The sequence below is a fragment of the Lissotriton vulgaris genome, chromosome 1_2 (assembly GCF_964263255.1).
Source record: "Lissotriton vulgaris chromosome 1_2, aLisVul1.2, whole genome shotgun sequence".
Classification (NCBI taxonomy): Eukaryota; Metazoa; Chordata; class Amphibia; order Caudata; family Salamandridae; genus Lissotriton; species Lissotriton vulgaris.
In genome coordinates, this window is record NC_141686.1 from 46,495,957 (window position 1) to 46,517,538 (window position 21,582).

The 21,582-nt window shown below is 47.8% G+C and overlaps 1 protein-coding gene across 1 annotated transcript in view; it reads left to right on the forward strand.

The window, feature by feature from the left end:
• Positions 1-21,582, forward strand: part of OVCH1 (ovochymase 1) — an 852,055-nt gene that overhangs the window by 402,670 nt on the left and 427,803 nt on the right. The gene's annotated exons all lie outside the window — the stretch shown is intronic.

Here is a 21,582-nt window from a genome sequence, read left to right on the forward strand (position 1 = left end):
AGTGCATGAATGAAAGATTCAGTCAATACGTATTTGTAGAGCGCAGCTAATCGTCTGCAAGGGTATCCAGGCCCAAGGTTGCTGGGGATCAGTTGAAAAGAGAGGTCTTGACTCTTTTCCTTAATTCCACCATAGAGGATGATGTCCGGAGGTCCGTTCCAGAACTTAGCATGGTTAGAGGAAGAACGTCCTCCCCTGTAGCTTTGGCGGATGTGCAGTGGCTGTGCGAGGGAGGTGGAGCGAAGGTTTTTGGAATGTTGATGGAAGTTCAGGCAGTCGTTGATGTACACTGGTCCTTGCTCATGGAGGGCTTTGTGGATGTGTCAACATCTCAAATTGGCATTTTTGCTGAATGTGGAGCCAGTGGAGGTTACTGAGGTAGGGGGTGATGTGGGTCCGTTTGGGCTGGTTGAGGATATCTGGCCGCTAAGTTCTGTATCATCTGGGGTCTCCTCTTGAGTTGGGTGGTGGTTCCTGCGTACAGTGTGTTGCCATAGTCCAGCTGGCTGGTGTCTAGGGCTTAAATGATGGTCTTCCTCTTGTCGATAAGGAGTCATTTGAAGATCATTTGGAGGAAGAGGAGACTGCATTGATATGTGGTTTCATGGTGAGTTCGCTGTCCAGTGTGATGCCAAGGTTGCAGGTGTGGTCTTTTGATGTGGGAGAGATTACCAGTTTGGCATGCCTCCAGGTGGTGTTCTACCAGGGGGTGTTGTTTCCAAAGAAAGAGGATGAGATGGGTGTCGTTGGCGTAGAATATGATGTTGAGGTCATTGGTTCAGACTGTGTCAGCTAGAGGTGTCATGTATGTGTTGAAGAGGGTGAGGCTGAGGGATGCACCTTGAGGGACGCCGCAGATGGTGCTTTCTGGTTCCAAGGCGCATGAAGCTAGGTGGATTCTTGGAGTTCTTCCTTTGAGGAAGGATTTGATCCAACTCAGGGCGTTCCCTGAATCCCAATATGGTGAGTGTGTTGAACGTTGTGGTGAATTTGAGGATCAAGCTGCCATTTCTCCCCTGTTGAGGAGGGTGTAGATCTTGGCGGCGATCAAAGTGGTTTCAGTGCTGTGGTTGGTATGGAAGCAACATTGAGGGATGGAGCAGGTGTTAGGGGAGGTGATGTTGATGGCCTTTTCAAGGACTTTAGCGGGGAAAGGGAGCAGAGAGATGGGGCTGTACTTGAGTACACTGGGGGTCAGCTGAGGGTTTCTTGAGGAGGGGTCTGACTTATGTATGTTTCCATACATCATGGAAGGTGGCTGTGGTGATGGAGGATTTGAAGATAGTGATAAGTTGGCAACTGATTAACTTGCTTCTGAAGTCAGAGGTGGGGGGACAGGGGTCCGTGGGTGCTCCAGAGTGGATGGAGTTCATGATGGCTGTGGTATTCTGTGGTGATCTGTTCCCATGCGGTGAATGGATGCTTAGGGGTGGCATCCGATGGCGTGTGGAGGCTGTTCAGGTCTGTAGGATGGGGTTTGAAGTTCCTGTAGATGGTGGTGGACATATTGTGGTTTGCTAGTGTTGCAGAGTTCCTGTGAAGGGGAATTTGTGTTCTCTGTAGCCATCAGGCAGGAAATCCCTCAGACAATGCTGAAGAGGTCCTTTATGTGGTTGAGCTTGCTTTGATGCAGGTTTGCCAGGTACGTTTTTTTCACGTCTTTGGGGTGTTGGTGGTATTTGTTGAGGGCTGACTTGAAGGTGGCTTGGTCTAACGAGGATTTATTTGTAACGTTTTATAAAGCATGAACTGACGCATACGGGTATCAGAGCACTGTTCAAAGCGGTGTAAGTATAAGTACAACAACAAAAGAGATCAAACGAGTTAACTACCAAAAGGTCAAAGGGTGAACACACATGGTCTAAGGGAGGCATGGGGAGTTCACAAATCTAGTGAGACCTGTAAGGTTTCAGCAGATCAAAGTAGTTCAAAGGGACAAGTGAGAAGAAGCATAAATCCAATTGAAACAGCACGTTAAAAAGAGTATCCAGACCGGAGAAAAAAGTAGATAGTTAATGCTGTTGAAGATTATTCAGGAGGAGCAATTTGACATTTTTTTAAAGACTCAGTAGATGGATTGGTTCTGATCTCTGGGGGGGAGAGCATTCCATATTCTTGGAGCAAGACTAGAGAAAGAACGATTATAAGTTATTTTCTTATTGGTGATAGCTTCTTAAGTTCCAACTCGAGCCCGATAGCTCAAGTTTTTTTGCTAGGTAAATGGGGGTGTTGTGATGAATAGCTTTGTGCATCAGGCAAGCTATCTTGAACTGAATCCTAGCTTCAATGGCCAGCCAGTTTAGTTGAATTAGGTCAGGCCTGATCTGGGCATGTTTTCTGGAGCCAGTGATGAGTCTGGCCGAAGCGTTCAGGGTGGCTCTTAGCAGAGCCAAACTAGTTTTAGGAAGCCCAGCAAGGGTCACCAAACCATATTCCAAGAGTGAGATATCTAGGGATTGTACAGCTGGCTGGATGTCCTCAGTTGGTAGGAAAGGCTTGATGTTCCCAAAGCTGTTGAGCTGAAGATTGGCTCCCCTAATGGTTGCTCTGATATCATCTTGCATATTTAGATATATTTCCAAAGTTATACCTAACGATTTAGCAGAGTCACCTACATGAGTTGTGGTGTGTGAAAGATGGCTTGTTTGGTGGATCTGCCAGTCTTGGCTGGTTTAATGGAGGTGACTCAGTCTGTGCAGTTTGCGATCCAGACGGTGAAATTCTGGATGGGCTGTTGCAGGTTGGTTGCTGGGTCAGCCTGAGTGGTGGTGAGCGCGTCCGTCAATTGGGTCCGTCATGAATGAATGAATGGTGGTTTAATAAGATGGTGCATGAATAGGTGCAAAGGCAGTGTGCAGATAATGGAGTGCCTGGATGGAAGAGTCAGTGGCTGAATGGCTACACGAATAGATTAATAAATGCATGAAGAATAAAATGGAAACTACTCAAACAAGATAGAAATATGAATGCATTCTAAATGAATGTAGAACTGGAGACGAGTGGAAATTAGAGGATTGTGATAAGCTCTATGAAAATGAAGTGTGAACGTGCACTGTACAAACAAGTAAAACACACATAGTTATAGAGGTATTTTGGCTTTCTTCACTTAAAAGCATCCAAAAAGGCTCACTGTCCTTGAAACCTCATGTCCCTTCTTTGGCGAGAGTGAGGCATTGGTGAAATCCATAGACTGTCATACCTATTATTAGTAGTATCTTTATTCGGTACTTCATAGAGAAAAACATAAAAGTGCATAATATATAAATAGTTAAAAAAAGTTTAAAAAGAATTCTCCCAACTCCACATCCTCACAATAAAATAATGGTATGAAATACATGTATTTACACATTGCATAATCATAGTCTATATTATCGTCTCCAAATTGTTGTAATTACAAAAATACTTCCAAACGTCACTAGCTGGTTGTACTTCTTAAACTTCGATTGGGAGTTTAGTAAAGTGTTGAGTGTGTGTCAATAGAGTTGTGTTAGAGGCAAAATATACAAATTCACAAAGAATCAAACTTTTTGTCAATTCCAGTATAGTTAAAATAAATGTTTTAGAAGAAAAGATAATACTATTTAAAACCTACTAATGAGTAAAATTATCTCATGCAATAAAGTTGCACTCCCGATTTGCTGTATCCAATTCATATATAATATATTTTGATCTTGTGATTTTAACTTATGACTTTAAAACTCATTGGTATTTCTAATCAATAGATTAATATATATTTTACTAGTAGCAAATGGATAAAGTGCTTTACAAGTTTTTAGATCGGTTCAGGTTTAGCAATGTCCTATTTCTTCATCTCCATGCATATAACAAATACCTTGACAATCCAAATATTAACAATTCTTTTCAATCAATTTTTTAAATCCTGGTGATCTCCATTAATCGATTGGCGGCCAGGATCCGACATATTGGAACCAGCCATGTTTTCCTAATTTGCCTCTACCTAGGGCAACAGAATATGAAGTATGCTTCTTCCTCAGGTACACCCTCCCATGCAGGACAATTGTGCGAAACATTAGAACCATTCCATTTACTACAGAGACTATTGATTGACAGGATGCTATACTAAATTTGAGGTGTAAGGGTCTCACAAGTGGTAGTTCAATGCGATTAAAAAAAAATAAAAAATTAAAGTTTTCCTGTTGCATATTGTCCTTAAAACTTGAAAAAACTGTCTGTCAATGTCCCTACTGTTCTATTACATAACCAATTGTCATCCATATAACTCCAATAGCTTTTTTTGAGGTGATTTAAAGATTTTTTCTGGATTCGATCAGGGTTTGGCCACAAGTCACTCAGGCCCAATTTGACCAACCATCCCTTTACGTGGTTAAGCCACTGCACTCGACCACTGGTATATGATAGTACATCTAAAAGTGATTCCTTCATGGGGAGTGGTGAGTCATTCGACTAAAAGCAAATCCAAAATATAAGAGGCCTAAGGGCAATTACATGACCAACATTCTTCCGGCCCATGTAGATAAATGTAAATCAAGTCATTGTAAAGTGCGAACAGGTAACCGAAGGCATCCTGGCGCTGGGGCCGTCGGGAAGATTAAGCAAGCTATTGCCCAGAGTCACAAGGTGCTAGGCTGACCTGCCGCCGGGGATCGAACTGTGAGCCCCAGATTCCAGCGTCAGTCGCCCTGGCCGCGGCGTCAAACCCTTTCCTATGTCCAATCGCATTGGTATTAGTGGGGTGTTTCGAGGGAGCTCCAAGACTGATCTCACAAATATATTTTCGTTTTTTTCAATGAGTTACATTAGTATAGCCCCATAAAGTGAGGCTCCTAGACCATGTGCCTGATAGACTTTGATTACTGGCGTCAGCGGTCTATAGGTTGACTTCCTTGATTTTTTTAACTAATGTTGTCCCTACATGTTGTAGCGAAAGCTGACTTTTAATTATTTGTGTGGACCATGATTGTGAGCTAGTCAGTCATTCCCCTAGGTAATCAAATTGATTTACCTCCTCTAATACTGTTGAACCAAGCTTAATAGCACAATTAGACTGCTTGGGATGATTAAAAACCATACATTTTGTTTTTAGAGAATTTATTTCTAATCCAGATTCTTTGCATCCCTTACTGAACTGATCTACAACATTTTGTGGCCCAAGCGGGGTTGGGAGATGAGCAGGTTATCATCTGCAAATAAAGGTGCAGGCACTGCTGGCCCAGCAAGCCTGGGTGGATCACCCCTACAATTCAAGAGTGGTTCAATCAGATCATTAATGTAAAGGGTAAAGAGAGTAGGAACAAGGACACACCCTTGCCACACTCCTCTGTTTATCTTGATCCGATCGGTAAGCCCCCCCCTCAGTCGTCCATCGCATAGTTATTCGTATGCAATCTAATGACGATTTGCAGGAGTTTTTCCGAGATCCCCATTTTACTAAGTGCTGCCCACAAATTTCCTCTGGGAACTAAGTGCAATGAACTGGGGTTTTAGAACGACCCTTTGGACGGACTTATGACGCCATTCCCGTGATCGCCTTTATAACGAGTGCATCACGTCGCCTTTCACAAGTGTTCTTTGAGATTCCGCCAACTTAAGTGGCCCGATTTGTTTCAACCATAGATTCCATCTCGAGACCGTGCCTTACTATTATCTATCAATTTATGAGGTTATTTCTCTTCTAAAACCCCAGATCATTGCACTGTGGTTTTGTGCTTGTTACCAACCCACTATCCAAGGCCATTCCGCACCACGCATATACATTTCAGGGAGTGTTTTCAGCAAAGAAATTGTCTGTCCTGATGATGGTCTACATGACAACTGCTCCTTACACCGAAACGTCGACACCATCATCTCCAACCACGTTGCTTTGGCACTGGCACTAATATATGACCAATTCTTATTGATTAATTTTGGTTGTTTATTTAATCCACCAGGAGTTGATGTCCTTAGTTGTGAATCTGTAGATTGAGTATTATTTATCTCTGTTCATAACTATTTGCTTGATTTGATTCTTTGTACTTGTCTCCCCAATAATGTTTCTTGAGTAAATAGAAATTTTTCTGCATTTTCATCTCAGTGTGTTCCATTGTTTATCCTTCCATTGATTTATTTCATCTGTGTTTATAGTATGATATCCTGTGGATTCTGTTGAGTGAGTTACATTCAGTACAACTCATAACTAAGTTCCATTGCTGTCCAAATCAAATCCTTGTAGCACACTTTTGACTTTAACAGCATATTGCCCAAGCCTACAAGGGTTAATTGGGTTTCCCCTGCCTACAATTTATTTTAGAAAGTTGTCATCTTTTTACCAAAACCATCTGTGCATTTCTGCAAGTTTCCCAAGTCACATAACTGAAGACCGTACTGTTGAGAGCTATGCATTTCTTCCAAACAGTGAAGCAATGGATTCCTCTGTGTGAGGGCAGAGAGTCTTTCTTTCAGGAATGCTGGGGAGGACATGTGTACTGCTCTGAGAAAATTTCAAAGGACCATGCCTGCAGAAATCTCAAAGGAACTGGACACATGGCCTGCCCTTGCCACTGTCACCCTAGACCGTTTGGAGCCAGGAGCAGGGAAAGAACAGACCAGAACAAGTTTTTGGGTTGGGTCAGGGAATTCCCACACACAAAACCAGGCAACAGATATAAGAATGAACCTTCAGAACCTCATCAGAACACTTTTGGACCTGTGAAAGATTCAGAAGCACTGCCCTGCTGCCAGAAAAATTACCCTTCTTGTACCCTAGTGGTCTGTGAGATGAATTGAGACTATGCAGCTGCCATTTTATTAAGGCAACGCTTTGAAATATTGTGACCTTCCAGCTTCATTCACTTTTCTCCACTCGTTCTTGCTTTCTCTCCTTTGCCATTCTTTTTCTTCCTGTCAATCTCTTGTTTTCTTTCTATACTTTTACTACATTCTCTTCTTTCTTCCTCTTTCACTTTTTCTTTTTTTCTGTAATTTTTCTTGCTCAACTTTTTTTCTTTCTCATCGGTTTCATTCTTTATTTTCTCCTTTGTTTCTTTGTACTTTATTTTCTTAACTTTTTTGTTGCTCATTCATTCGTGTGCTTCTTTTTCTCTTATGTATTCTTCCTCCTAATCTTACATTAACTCTGTTCGGTTCTTTTTAGATACCTATCCTTTTTTTCTGCAATCTTTAAATTCATTTTTTCTTCATTTTGACTTTGATTTGAGTTGGGTTGGTGTTGCTAGTGGCTGCAGTGGGTGAGGTGAAATTCTTGGTAATAGCGTGATTTATTTACTGCTGCTAGAGCTGTTGCCTGCCTTCGGCTAGAGACTTCCTCTTGGTTTCCCGGATTTGTTGGTGGTACAGTCTCAAAGTGGATTTGAATGCGTCTTTTTCCACTTTCCCCAAGTTTGTTCTCCTCCTCCATTCTAAATTTGTGCACTGCCTTTTGCTTATTCTGGGATCTTCAAAGCTGGCCTGTGTTCTTGTTATATAGCTTTGTCTGCGGTACCAGGGTTTCGTCTCAGATGATGATCCCATTTGTTGAAGTAGGGGATGTTGCATGTTATGTGACCCATGTGCTCTAATTGGTTCCTGTGAAGGAAGGAAGACCAATCAACCTCTGCTAATTTGCTCTAGTGTTTGTTCACTGGGCTCATCATTGAGTTTATTTTGTGGTGAAGGATGCAGATTGTGAAATGGACTAAGGCGTGGTAGGTCCAGGTGACTGGTGTCTTGACAGTGATTTTGTGGAGGGATGTGAACAACATCTTGTGGGTGGGATCGGAGATCCATTTGGTTACCCCGAGGTTTCTGAGACTGTCTAGGAGTGCAGATGAGTTTGGGGCGGTCCAATCTTCTAGATGAAAATTTAGGTCCCTAGGAGGATGTATGTCCTAGAGCTGATGACTAAAGAGAGGACCAAGTCAGTGATGTTGGTGAAGTTTGTACGCTGTCCTTGGGATCAGTAGACCAGGGTTAAATTGGCTATGATTTGCAGTATATAAATAAAAGTGTTCTATTGAATCAGCTTCATTCGGCAGAGGAAGTGCCACTAAAGGTGTCCTTGAAGATGATGGCTACTCTCCCCCCTCCGGGTCTGTGTTGGTGGTCTTCTGTGGCGAGGTTATGTCCAGCAAAGATGGTGGTGGTGATCTCTGGTGCTGATGCTGTGGTTTGCCATGTTTGACAGGAACAGTATGTCAGGGTCGCATCATCCAGCATGTCCCAGATCTCAGTGGTGGATTTGCTGAGCAAGTAGGTGTTAAAGAGCATATTGATATTGGTGTGCGGGAAGTGGGTGAGAGTTTGTTGGGAGGTGTTTAATTGGTTGAGGTGTTGGGCGTTGCTGGTGTGTTCTTAGTAGGTTTTGGATCTGTGGGTGGGGTGGTGCAAGTGAAGCTCCCTCTGTATTGTGCTGTGTGGCAAGGCAGCTAAGCATTGAGTGATGGCTTGGGTTGAGGGTGTGTAGGAGTACAGCAGGGTAGTAGTGAGTTGGGGGAGCACCAGGGTTTCCGGCAGTGGGTGTGGTGCTGATGCAGACAGCCTGGCTACTGGCAGGTCTTCAGTGCCAAGAAATGCATTTGCACAGTGGCCACCATTAAGTATGTCTGTGAAGGGCGAGGAGTGCAGGGGGCAGTGAGTGGGACTAAGGAGTAACATGGCATGGCTGGCAGGAGAGCATGAATGTAGCCGGTGGTGCAAGGAGCAGAGTTAGGTGTGGGCGGGGAGAAGGACAGGAAGAGTGCATGGGTTGAAGGACAGTGGGAGAACACTACAGGGTGGAGACAGTGTTACAGGGGGCAAAAGCAGACAAAACTGAGGCACAGAGTGAAGGAGGCGTGTAGAATAGAAGTGGCAAGTGAAAGGCACAGCAGAGGAAAGAGTGACAAAGGTCAGAGAGAGAGAGTAAGCAAGAGGCTAAGGGATAGAGAAAGAAACTAGGTGGGTGCCTCAAAGCACTGGAGCCCGGTCTGCAAGGGCCTTGACCAGTCAGAGGACTGGTCGCAGGCAAGTTCAGGGGGCTGAACTGCTATTAAGTTGTTCCTTGGAGGGGTTTAGCGGGAGGTGGCGGGGAGCTGAAGAGCAACGTGGCAGGCAGAAGAGTAATAATAGAGTGGGAGGCACGAGGAGCGGGTAGGGAGCAGTGGGAGAATGGAGGCTGACCAGAGGGGGCAGTAAGGAAGCGCAGGAAGGGGCACAATGGAAGACTGCTCCGGGGCAGAAACTGTCGAGAGAACCAGAAAAAACAGAGGCACAAAAGTGCATACAAAATGGACAAAAGCAGGCGAAAAAGGCACAACTGGCAAAAACAGACAAAACTGAAGCACAGAGTGAAGGAGGCGTGTAGAATAGAAGTGGCAAGTGAAAGGCACAGCAGAGGAAAGAGTGACAAAGGTCACAGAGAGAGAGAGAAAGCAAGAGTTTAAGGGGTAGTGAAAGAAACTAGGTGGGTGCCTCCAAGCATTGGAGCGGGTTCTGGTCGCAGGTAAGTTCAGGAGGCTGGGCTGCTATTAATGAAATCGTTCCTGGGACGGGTTTAGTGGGAGGTGGTGGGGAGCTGGAGAGCAACGTGGCAGGCAGAAGAGTAGGAATGGAGTGGGAGGCACGAGGAGCGGGTAGGGAGCAGTGGGAGAATGGAGGCCGACCAGAGGGGGCAGTAAGGAAGCGCAGGAAGGGGCACAATGGAAGACTGCTACATATCAGAAACGGTGTTGAGAGAACAGGCAAAAAAGAGGGACACATGTGCATGAAAAAAGGACAAAAGCAGGCAGAAAAAGGCACAACTGGCAAAAGTAGACAAAACAGAGGCACAGAGTGAATGAGAAGTGAGGTAAATGAAAGGCAAAGCTTTGAGGTGCAGGAGCCGGGTCCGCATGGGCCTTGTCCAGTCTGAGGTCTAGTCGCTGGTATGGGGGTCTGGGTCTGTGCCCCTGCAAAGGAATGCAAACATTTCTTTGACCTGCTCAGTGTTATTTGTCATACAGTTTTCACCTGATCCTCCTTGTCTTAACTTTTTTATCTCCGGATTGTTGTGTGGAAAAGTTCCTGCACATTGGAGTCCTTTTAAGTTTTTTCTCATTCCTTCAACTGTCTAGTGCAGATGACTTCCTTTCCTGAGCTTCAGATGTTCTATGAAGCTCCTTGTTAGCTATGCCAGCCATTCTTCAATATTCACCGGATCTGTGAACTGCACAGGTGACCTGCACTTCACCAAATGATGCATGTGCCCCTGTTGAGCATTGAATATAGTTTTGCATGTCACTTGAGCCTGTAATGTGTTTATTGCCCAAACGCATCAACTGTCAATCATGCTGATTACCGAAAAGATGCTCCTCCATGCACCAGCAATGGTATGAAGTTCCAATCATAAAAGAAAAGCTGGGCATGGCATGCTCTTGTCCAAATGTCGGTGGACTTTGCTACAAGTCCCAGAGCTTCACTTATAGTTCAGCCTCATGCACCAGCAATGGTATGAAGTTCCAATCATAAAAAAAAGCTGGGCATGGCATGCTCTTGTCCAAATGTGGGTGGACTTTGCTAGAAGTCCAGAGCTTCACTTATATGTATTGCGATTTATATAGCGCACGTATCACCCGAAGGCATCAAGGCGCTTGCCTTGGGAACCCGTCCTGGTATTCCCCTGTGAGATAACCCCAGCAGGGTATCCACAAGGTGAAAGCCAGGCATCCCGCCGCGAGGGGCCGTAGTGGAGATTAAGCAAGCTATTGCCCAGAGTCGCAGAGTGTGAACCCGTGAGTCGAGTAGGCACCGGAACGCGAATTAGCGAGTCCGTGGAATTTTTGAGCCCAAGACCCGCCGAGGCGGGGAATTGAACCCTGGTCCAGGACTGATCTCAGCTTCCGGGTCTGCCGCCTCTAACCCCTGAGCCACACTTAGTTCAGCCTTTATTACTAGACTTTTCGGGACTGATGTCTTCACTAAGACCCAGAGTGTTTTGAAAGTTTCAGTTTATCAACACTGCACTGAACTTAACTTTTGACATTTTATATGGTGTCCAAGTGTGTTTATCGATTGCTGACTTGGTTGACACAGCATGGAAGCGAATCTAGGCCTCCGACTCTGTCTAGAGTCTAATGATTACAGAAGGAACCCCGTTATGGGTCCATGAGTTGCAACGTTTGCAGACTCTCTACTGGGTTTGCAAACTTCTGTACATTGTTGGAATGGGGAGCTTTGTTTATCTGGGTTCGCAAACGCACCCCCACGACACAAACCAACATGGTCTCTATTAGTACATTTTGAGAAGCTGGATTTGTGTGTCCCTGGAAAAGTAGTGGCTCCTTGAGAGAGTGCTACGGGCGGTGAGGCAGGGTGGGGGGTAGTTAACTCTGGCATACGAACGGAGGTAAGTAAATAAATAAAACTAACTACATTGCGCTTGCTGCAACGCCAAATGGCGATGCAGCGTGCGCAATGTAATTAGTTTCATTTAGTTATTTCTTTACTTAACTCAGTTCGGCCCTATGCCGGGGTTTACTACCCCGCACCCTTCTCCTCCTGAGGTTCCGTGAATTATGAACCCATTTCATAAAGGTCATGGTTTTGTTACGAATATGGTAGTAGCGAACCGTAACTGGTGAGTGCGGCAAGTACGAGTGTTTTCGTCATGTTAGACCGATGGATTCACTACGTATTTAGGGATTCCGTTCTGAAACCTCGGGTTCCATTTTGTGTATGGCAGCCATTTTGTGGTTGTCCTCACATAGGCTGATGACTACGGCCGAACGAGTCTTTAGGACACGTACATGTTAACTGACTTCTGAATGACCTGAGTGAACTGACCCCGTTGCCTGAAGCTAACCTTGCTAAGCCAGTTCCTTGTCCGGTAGCTGATCGAGATTAGGATCAAAGAACAGGACATTGTTGAGTTTGGTATGCACATACACACCCTTTATCCTACTTGTCATCTGTTTCTGTTCCTTCTTTTATGGCCTATTTATGGTATGGGTTGTGGTCCTTTTATTATGGGTTTGTCCGGCCTGTTCGAGAAAGAATGTTGGGCTTTCCCGTGTAATTGATGGTGGGCTGGACAACTGAAGAGTGGGTTTGTTGTCATGTGATACCTTTTGTAATGATGCTTATGATTGGACAACCTGTACCTAGTGGGTGTTTGTCCGGAATGTGATTTTTAGCATAAAAGACGATGCCTCGCAATACGAAAATTGAGCAGTCTCTAGCGAACCTACCAGTGTCGTACTTCGTAGGCTTCTGTTCCTGGTTGCAGCCAATAAATTTGATCTTTGACGTCACCGAGAAGTATCCCGTGTCTCTGTATTCTAAGACAGGTGAACTCGAAGACTTTGGGCGTGCCCCTGGCGCCGCTGGGTTTTAAAACCCGGTTCTTGAGTTGGCGCCCAGCGTGGGGCGACTTCAGTGGTACCGGTTCAAGCCTGAAGATCGTGGGGAGCCTCGTGAGGAAATTCTGGAAGACGGCCCCCACTTCATCGACCCCGGCATGTTGAACATGGACTGAAGGTTTTTGCTGCGAGGCTTCCCCACTTTCCGATGGCTACGAAGGACTGCTGCCCTGACTGTCGCCCTGTCTTGGTCCATTTGTGACGATCTGTAGAGCGAGACGATAGACGAGTATTCTGGTGGCGTGATAGATACTTCAGTTAAGTATAAGTGGAACGTTCCCAGTCCTTAGTTTTTGGTTTCTTTCGGGATCTTTGATTTGGAACTTGCAAGTGCCAAAGCTGAGGGACTCGTATATTTGCGAGACTATCGTGTTTTCCCTTGAAGTTTGAAGCTAGATTAGTGAGCGAAGATGCCTGGTCTGAGCAAACCTGGAAAAAGATTTTGTTGTGGTTGTAACAGGGATTCCCGATTGGAGGACTTGTGTCCAATACCTCCGGTTGGAACTCCGACTTATGAGCTCTATTCTAAACACAGCGTGGGCCCTATTACGTTCAATGAAGTGTGGGTCCGATACACTAGGAAAGACGGTGTTTTAAAATGGCCCCAACATGGTAGCTATGACACAAAGATTTTAGATGATTTGGAAGTTAAACTATTTAAAAAGAAAGCCCGGCCGGCAAAGTTTGACTCTTTCCGTGTCTGGCGTAAGGAAGCCAAACAGAAAGAAATTAAACAAGCTAAAAGAAATAAGAGAGAAGGGTATATCTATAATGCAGGCTGCTACACAGTTTAAAGATAATGAAGAACAAGCGAGTGAGCAGTTGCATAGGCAACATAAAATGGCCATCGATAAATGTTATCCAGCTTTGTCACCTCTTCTACAGGGTGCAATGAGGGACCCTGAAAAGGATCCTTTGATGTCACATTTGTTGAGTTCTCCACCCCCTTATGTGTAGAGTGCTACGGCACCTCCGCAAACTTTAGTTGCGCAACCTCCAGCTGTTCAGCCTCCAGTTGTTGCACAGCTGCCAGCTCCTCTTCCGCTGGATCCTTCTCCTCTGGCGCAGCCTTCTCTAGGGCCGCCGACTTTGCTATCAGTTCCGTCTGGAACTCCTACGACTTTTTCTCCTGTATTTGCTACTTCCTCTGCTACTCCTTCTGCTACTACCCCTACATTTACTTTGTCTCAGCCTGCTTTGCCTCCTGTCCTTATGACAGCTTCTTCTTCTGTTCGACAGAGAATGACCAATACTGTTACTGGTCTTTTGTCTCCTTTCTTTGGGTCATTGAATGTGACCCCTGTTTCTGCGCGTAAACAGTTGCGTAGCCAGTTTCCTGGTCCCGAAGAGCGGACAGTATTGGATCATTTGGCTCGTAAATGGGTTACCCATTCTTCGAGAGATAATCTAGAGTCTGTTATGGATGTCTTCCATCAATGGGAAGCACCAAAGCAAAGGTATGTCATCGATATGATGTGTACTTTCCTCCATGAGCAATGGGAAGATGGTGAGTTGGGTCAGACTCCATCGGAGTTGTTTATTCTACAGTCCGAGTTTGTTAAAGGAACGATAGTGGGTTCCGATGAGAAAGCAGTTGCGACGTTACTTTCGTTTAGGAGCGAGCATCCTTCTCAGTCGTTGTTTGAGCCTGATCCTTCAGTTAGGAGAAAAGCGAGACCGTACCCTATGAGAGAGGTTCCTCCGGTATGGAAAGAGGCAGTTCAGGCCGATGTTAACAATGGTATTCCAGCTGTAGAAGCTCATTTTCAGCGCGTTTGGGTACATGTTCCGTGGAAGAGAGCTGAAGTTTTGGCCTTTCAACAGACTCTACCTGATCCCCGAAAGAATCCTGCAGGGTATTATAAAGAGTTGTCACAGACAGCTGACGCGTGCATTATGAACATAGCCGATATAGATATGTTTGGTAATGAAGTTCCTCAACCCTTGTGGGGAACGATTCGTCATGTGAATCATGCGCAAGAGTTAGGTGATACATGGGCTAACATTACTGCTGCAGATGGTCTTCAAAATGGAGGAGCTAAACCTGAGGCTTTAGTTGCGGAGCTCCCTGGTAGGATTATTAATTATATGAAGACTTTAATGCCTGCTATGCGAGTGAATTGGGATAAGTTATCTGCATGCAAGCAGAAGAAAGATGAAAGTGTCTGATTTCTTCACTAGGTTTTAAGAGACTTTTATCGATCATAGTGGTCAAGACATGAGTACGGAAGGTGGCCAACGGTTGTTCGTAGATAAGTTTGTTCATAACTTGCTTGCCGAGTTGTGTAATAAGTTGAAGGATTCAGAGTTCATAGGCTGTTTCTTCGTCGGCGCAGATATTGGCTACTGCACAATATTACGAGAATAGAGATAAGGATGAGAAAGAGAGAGCAGAGAAAAAGACTAAAGATTTAAAGACTAAGGTTCTTTTGCAACAGGCGTATCCGCCTCGTTCTAATCAGCGTGAATTTCAGCAACCTCAGCAGTTTCAGAAAGGATCTCAAAGGCCCGAGTCTTTTCAGCAGCGTGTTCCTCCAGGCCCTAATCAGTGTGCGTATTGTAGAGAAGAAGGCCACTTCAAGATTAGTTGTCCGGTTCTGTTACAGCGTACTAACAGTGCGTCTGGTGTGAGAGGTCGAGGTGTTCAGCAAGCTCCTAGAGGTAGAGGACGTGGTGTGTTCCCCCAGAATGCACGATCCTTTCCTCCACAGAATTCTATGAATTGTTTTGATCAGCAAAATGTTGTATCTGGTAGATCGACTCAGTATTATGCTGACCATTATTATGTCGAGGGTGAGAATGCTGACGGTAATGATTGCTAGGACAGCCATAGACAAAGAGAGGGAGTAGTGTCAGTTCCAGTAGATCAGAGTGGGCCTTATGTTGAAGTGATTACATCAGGTGTGTCAGAGCCTTTTCTGTTGGATACTGGTGCTGCAAAGAGTTCTGTTATGCACTCTAAACTCCCTGGCGCACCTTTGTCAGGCTTTACGAATGTTTCGGTAGGTTTTTCTGGCGCCCCAGTTCGTAATCCGGTTTCTAGTCCTTTGTCTTTCTGTTGGACCTTGTGAATTGGAAGCACCCCTCATTCTGTAGTAGGGGATCTCTGTGTATAGTCATAATCTAGTGCATAGTCCCGCCCATGCGCGTGGACCCCGGAGCAATCAAAAATAATCTTAGTGTCAAAAAATGCAGAAATGCATAGAGACTTAAGAGAGAATTTAAAGACAGATAATGCAGCCTAAAAAGGCTACACTGTCCAGTACTTCAACTAGAAATTCCACCATAAAATCTACAAAAACAGCAAAGCCTGTACAGATTTCCCTTGCTTCACCAGGAAGATCCCTCAGGAATGATAGAGAAGAACCTGGACAGACAAGCCCCATAGGCTGCCATTATGTGGCTTAAACAGGATACTGTGCCTTTAAGGAAACCTCCCAGAAGCTTCTCCCAGTATCCCAGAATGCATAGCAGGTCCAACTTACTTTCAGTTCTTTTTTCCGGCTCCTGCAAGCAGGACCCTGGAGCATTGAGCTCTCCCTTTTCAAGGGTTTTGTTGGTGTTTTTTTGCACTAATTTCGATTTTGTGTACTTTTAAAGTACTTTGGTGTCTTCTTCTTGGTCTTTTGCACACTTTAGTTGTCTATAATGCCTGCATTATTTGACAAATGCCCGAAGTGCTCCAGGAAGAAGGCCAAGTCGGACCCCCATGAGGTCTGTATCCTCTGCCTTCCTTCTTCCCACATCCCAGCGGAGTGTGAAATCTGCCGTGGGTTCACTGGCAGGACCCTGAGGGACAGGATGAAAATCAGACTTCAGGGACTCGAGGAGAGAAGGATGAAGGCACAAGGTGGGTCTGGTGGGGCTTCTTCTGCCCATGCTGAGGCCTCTGGGGGGCTCCCCAGGGGCAGGAAGTCCAGCAAACGTCATCTATCTCCGTCTGGGTCAGTGGCTCCTACCACGACGTCGAGAGGAATTACTGCTATCTGTTCCCCTTCTCCCCAGGGCTCTGGGTTGAGGCGACGTCTACCGTCAACGTCGAGGGATGTGGACAGGCCGCCGTCGAAGTCTCCGGTGGCATCTTCATCGTCGTCAACGTCTGTGTCGACGTCGAGTGATCGCCGTCGAGGCACAGAAGGTCGCCGTCGAGGCACAGAAGGTCGCCGTCGAGGCACAGAAGGTCGCCGTCGAGGCACAGAAGGTCGCCGTCGAGGCACAGAAGGTCGCCGTCGAGGCACAGAAGGTCGCCGTCGAGGCACAGAAGGTCGCCGTCGAGGCACAGAAGGTCGCCGTCGAGGCACAGAAGGTCGCCGTCTAGGCACAGAAGATCGCCGTCGAGGCACAGAAGGTCGCCGTCGAGGCACAGAAGATCGCCGTCGAGGCACAGAAGATCGCCGTCGAGGCACAGAAGATCGCCGTCGGCGCAGAAGGTCGGCGTCGAGGCATGGACGTTCGACGTCGAGGCGAAGGAGACGTGCGACGTCGAGGTTGTCTCGCTCGACGTCGAGGAAGCGCGACTCAACCCCGAGGAAACGGCGCTCGCCGTCGGGTCGCCGTTCTCCGACTCCCAAGAGGCGCGGAAGGAGCTCTGACACCAGGAGTCGCTCTGGCAAGCGTCAGGAGGCTGTGGATGACTCTCCTAGGTCCCAACCTAGTGAGGGGGGAGTTTCACCGGGTTCAGCGCACTCTGCTGTGTTCACCCCTACTAAGCCTAAGTCGGTTACTCCTCCTCCTCCCCTACCAAGAGGGCCTCGTCCTCGGTCCCCTACTCCACCACCACTGCCACCTCTTCCAACTCCTCAAGCTCCTCCGTTGGAGAATCCTCCTCCAGTTCCTCCGAGGACCTATTCGTTGCCAAGGTTCCCTACTCCTCCTAAAGGGACCCCACGGCCGGGGGCTCCACCCAAGCCTAAGTCTCCTGCCCCAGTGGCTCCAGCAGGGCGGCCTAAGCCCAGGAGGTCGCGATCCCGCTCCAGGCAGAGAGGGAGAGAGCGCAGTCTGCACCGATCCTCTACGAGATCGAGGCGGCGCCACAGGAGGCGAGAGTCGCGGTCCCGCACGGATTCCTCCGGGACCAGATCTTTCTCCCCAACATTGTCGGACTCGCCAGGGACAAGGGTGTCCCCAGTGGATGATATCAGTATCTTTCAGGACGTGCTCTTGAGGGGGGCGGCGAAGTTCGGGATCACGGTGACGGCTCCAACACCGACGACGTCTGTGATCTTTGAGACGCTTCACAAGAAGCACCTGTCCCGCCCTCTTCTGCCGCTCGTGCCAGGTTTGGTGGAACCAGCGAAGGAACTATTCCTTACGCCTGCAACTACAAGGGCTGCTCCGTCCCGCCTTCTTAAGAAGTACAGGGCTCCGGACTCGGACCCGGCGTTTCTGAGAACTGACCCGGTGCCAGACTCCGTGATTGTGACGGCGGCCAGGAAGCAGCACTCGACCTCCCCGTCTTCTACTGTTCCTCCAGATAAGGAAAGTCGTTGGATCGACTCCAATGGGAGAAAGGCCTGTGGGACGGCCTCTCCAACTATTGAAGGCCGCTAGTGACACGGCCCTGCTGGGACGTTATGATCGGGCACTGTGGGAGTCCCTACAGCAGTTTGCGGATCTCCTTCCGAAGGATCGGAGGGAGGATTTCCTGGAAATCCTGAAGGAAGGGATGCTGGTCTCCAATCAAGTCGTCAGCGCGGCTGCTGATGCCTCGTTGCTAGCAGCCCATGGTTATTGTCATGGGGTTAACCAGAGACGCCATGCCTGGCTTAGACTGACGTCCCTCAAGCCGGAGGCCCAGCAGAAAGTTGCTAATCTGCCCTTCTCGGGGGAGACCCTCTTCGGGAAGCACGCTGACGATGAAATGGCCCGCATGAAGGTGGAGGCGGAGACCTTGACGGCGGTGGGCTTGGAGAAGCCCAAGGACAAGAAGAGCTACCGCCCGTTCCAGAGGAGGTTCGGGGCAGAGGGCGAGGACAAGCTGCGGGTCAGCAACAGCAGCAGCAGCAGTACCGCAGGCCCTTCCAAAAGCGCCAGAAGGGTAGGGGAGGCCAGCAACCCTCTACCGCGAACAAGGGCGCAGCAGGGTCTCGACCCTGAGCTGTTACTTCCCCCTCGTCCGTTACCCACTCCGGTGGGGGGAAGCATTCAATCTTTTCTGGCAGAGTGGAGAAAAATTACTCGGGACAAGTGGGTGCTGAATATTGTTTGCAATTGATAGTCTTCAGTTCACCGGCCCGCCTCCATCAATCCCTCCGGTCAGCTCACAGTATCAACTGCACGAGCTCCAGGCGGAGGCCGACGTCCTCTTGAGGAAAAGGGCCATAGAAGACGTGCCTCTGTCTCAGAGAGGAAGAGGTCTATACTCCCGATTCTTACTGGTCCGCAAAAAGGACAAGAACGAGTTCAGGCCCATTCTGGATTTGCGACAGGCAAACAAGTGGATTCAATTCAATTCAATTCAGTTAACTTATATAGCGCGCTACATACCCAGAGGGTCTCAAGGCGCTTGGAGAGGGGTGGGGATTACTTGTCGAATATCCAGGTTTTAAGTTGCTTTCTGAATGCTAGGTGGTTCTGAGTGAGGCGAAGGTGAATGGGAAGTGAGTTCCAGGTTTTAGCCGCCAGGTAGGAGAAGGATCTACCTCCCATGGTGGTTTTGTTGATACGAGGTATGGCAGCAAGGGCTTGGTTGGAGGAGCGTAGCTGGCGGGGGGGGGGTGTAGAAGGAAAGTCGTGTGTTGAGGCATTCGGGTCCAAGTTCGTAAAGTGCTCTGTGTGCGTGGGTTACGAGGCGGATTGTAATCCTCTTATTGACTGGGAGCCAGTGGAGGTTTTTCAGGTGACCAGAGATGTGGTTGTTGCGCGGAATGTCTAGTATGAGTCTGGCTGATGCGTTCTGGATGCGTTAGAGTTTTTTCTGAAGTTTTGCGGTGGTACCGGCATATAGGGTGTTTCCGTAGTCCAGGCGGCTTGTAACCAGTGCGTGGGTGACCGTTTTTCTAGTATCGGTGGGGATCCAGCGAAATGTTTTTTGAGCATGCGAAGAATGTTGAAGCAAGATGATGAAATGGCGTTGACTTGTCTGGTCATCGAGAGTGAGGAGTCCAGGATGACGCCCAGGTTCCGTGCGTGGTCCGTCGGGATGGGTGCTTTTCCAAGGGCCTCTGGTCACCAAGAGTCGTCCCAGGCGGAGGGGGAGGTACCCAGGATGAGGACTTCTGTTTTGTCTGAATTCAGTTTCAGACCGCTTTGCTTCATCCATTCGGCTACTTCTTTCATTCCTTCATGTAGGTTAGTTTTGGCGGTGACTGGGTCTTTGGTGAGTGAGAGGATAAGTTGAGTGTCATCGGCGTAGGAGATGATGTTGAGGTTGTGTTTGCGTGCGATGGCCGCGAGGGGGCTCATGTATACGTTGAAGAGGGTGGGACTGAGTGAGGATCCTTGTGGCACGCCGCAAATGACTTCGGTGGCCTCTGACTTGAATGGTGGGAGGCGGACTCTCTGGGTTCTTCCGGCAAGGAACGAGGTGATCCATTCCAGTGCTTTTCCCTGGATTCCGATGTTTCTGAGGCGTTGTATCAAGGTGCTATGACAGACTGTGTCGAAGGCTGCGGAGAGGTCGAGGAGGATGAGGGCGACAGAGAAAAGTTCGCAGAGAAAAGTTCCGCATGCTGTCGTTGCATCAGATTTATCCTCAGCTGCAACGGGGAGACTGGCTGTGTGCCATAGACCTACAGGATGCTTACTTCCATGTGCCCATTGCACACAAACACCGGAAGTTCCTGCGATTCCAAGTCGGCGCCAATCACTATCAATACACAGTGTTGCCGTTGGGACTGAAGTCTGCACCCAGAACATTCTCGAAGTGCATGGCGGTGGTGGCCGCACACCTGCGGAAGAACAAGGTGTTTGTCTACCCGTACCTGGACGATTGGTTGATCAAGGCCTCCTCCTTCTCGGAAGCTCAAGCGCACTTCCAGAAGACATGCGTTCTCTTGAACAAGCTGGGGTTGCACATCAACATGTCCAAGTCTGTCCCGACTCCGGTCCAGTGCATACAGTACTTGAGTCCACTTATCACATCAATTTCCTGGAACTCAGAGCTGTTCACTTGGCGCTGAAGGCCTTTCATCCGTCCTTCCGGACCAACTCTCTGCTTGTACAGACGGACAATACTACCACGATGTATTACCTCAACAAGCAGGGGGGGTCGAGATCGCGCACCCTGTCTTGGGAGGCGCAGACGATCTGGCATTGGCTTCTGGCAAGAGGATTGACGATAACGGCCACCCATCTGCCAGGTGTGCAGAATGTTCAGGCGGACGCACTGAGCAGACTGATTCAGGAAAACCACGAATGGGTCATAAACGACGACGTGCTAGGAGAAGTCTTCGAAAGGTGGGGGACTCCAGACGTAGATCTGTTTGCCACCGCCGAAAACAGCAAATGCTGAGACTTCGCCTCCAGGTACTACCAGCAAGGGACGCTGGGGAATGCACTCTGGATCAAATGGTTGAACAGCTTTGTGTACGCTTTTCCACCCATTCCCCTGATTCCAGCGTTGCTGATTAAGCTGTCCCAATCCAGGGCGCGGATGATCCTGATTGTCCCGGAATGGCCCAGGCAGTGGTGGTTCACGGACCTTCTACACCGGTCTCTCCTTCCGCACATACGGCTGCCGTGCAGGCCGGACCTTCTCACGAAGTTCGGGGTTGCACCCGAACCTCTCCTCTTTGAGTTTGGAGGCATGGCTCCTGAGAGAGTGCAATATGGCCATTTGAATCTCCCAGACGATTGCATGGACATACTGAAGGAGGCTAAGCGACCTTCCACTAGGACTTCCTATGCTTACAAGTGGAAGAGGTTCTGTATCTGGTGCAAGTCTAAGAACTATGACCCGACGACATGCAAGGAAGACATCATCCTTCCTTATCTTCTACATTTGGCGCAGTCTGGCCTTAACGTTCATTCCATTAAGGTTCATCTCACTGCCTTGACTGCCTACAGGAAATGCCCTTCACAGACTTCCTTCTTCCAGATCCCTGTGGTCAAAGATTTCTTGGAAGGCTTGAAGAAAGTATTCCCTCCTGTCAGGCTTCCTTCGCCTTTATGGGATTTGAATGTGGTGCTGTCCAGATTGATGAAGGAGCCTTTTGAACCTATTCATAAGGCTTCGTTGCAGCACCTGTCCTGGAAGGCGGCGTTCCTCGTGGCCATTACATAGGCTCGCAGGGTGAGTGAAATTCAGGCGTTG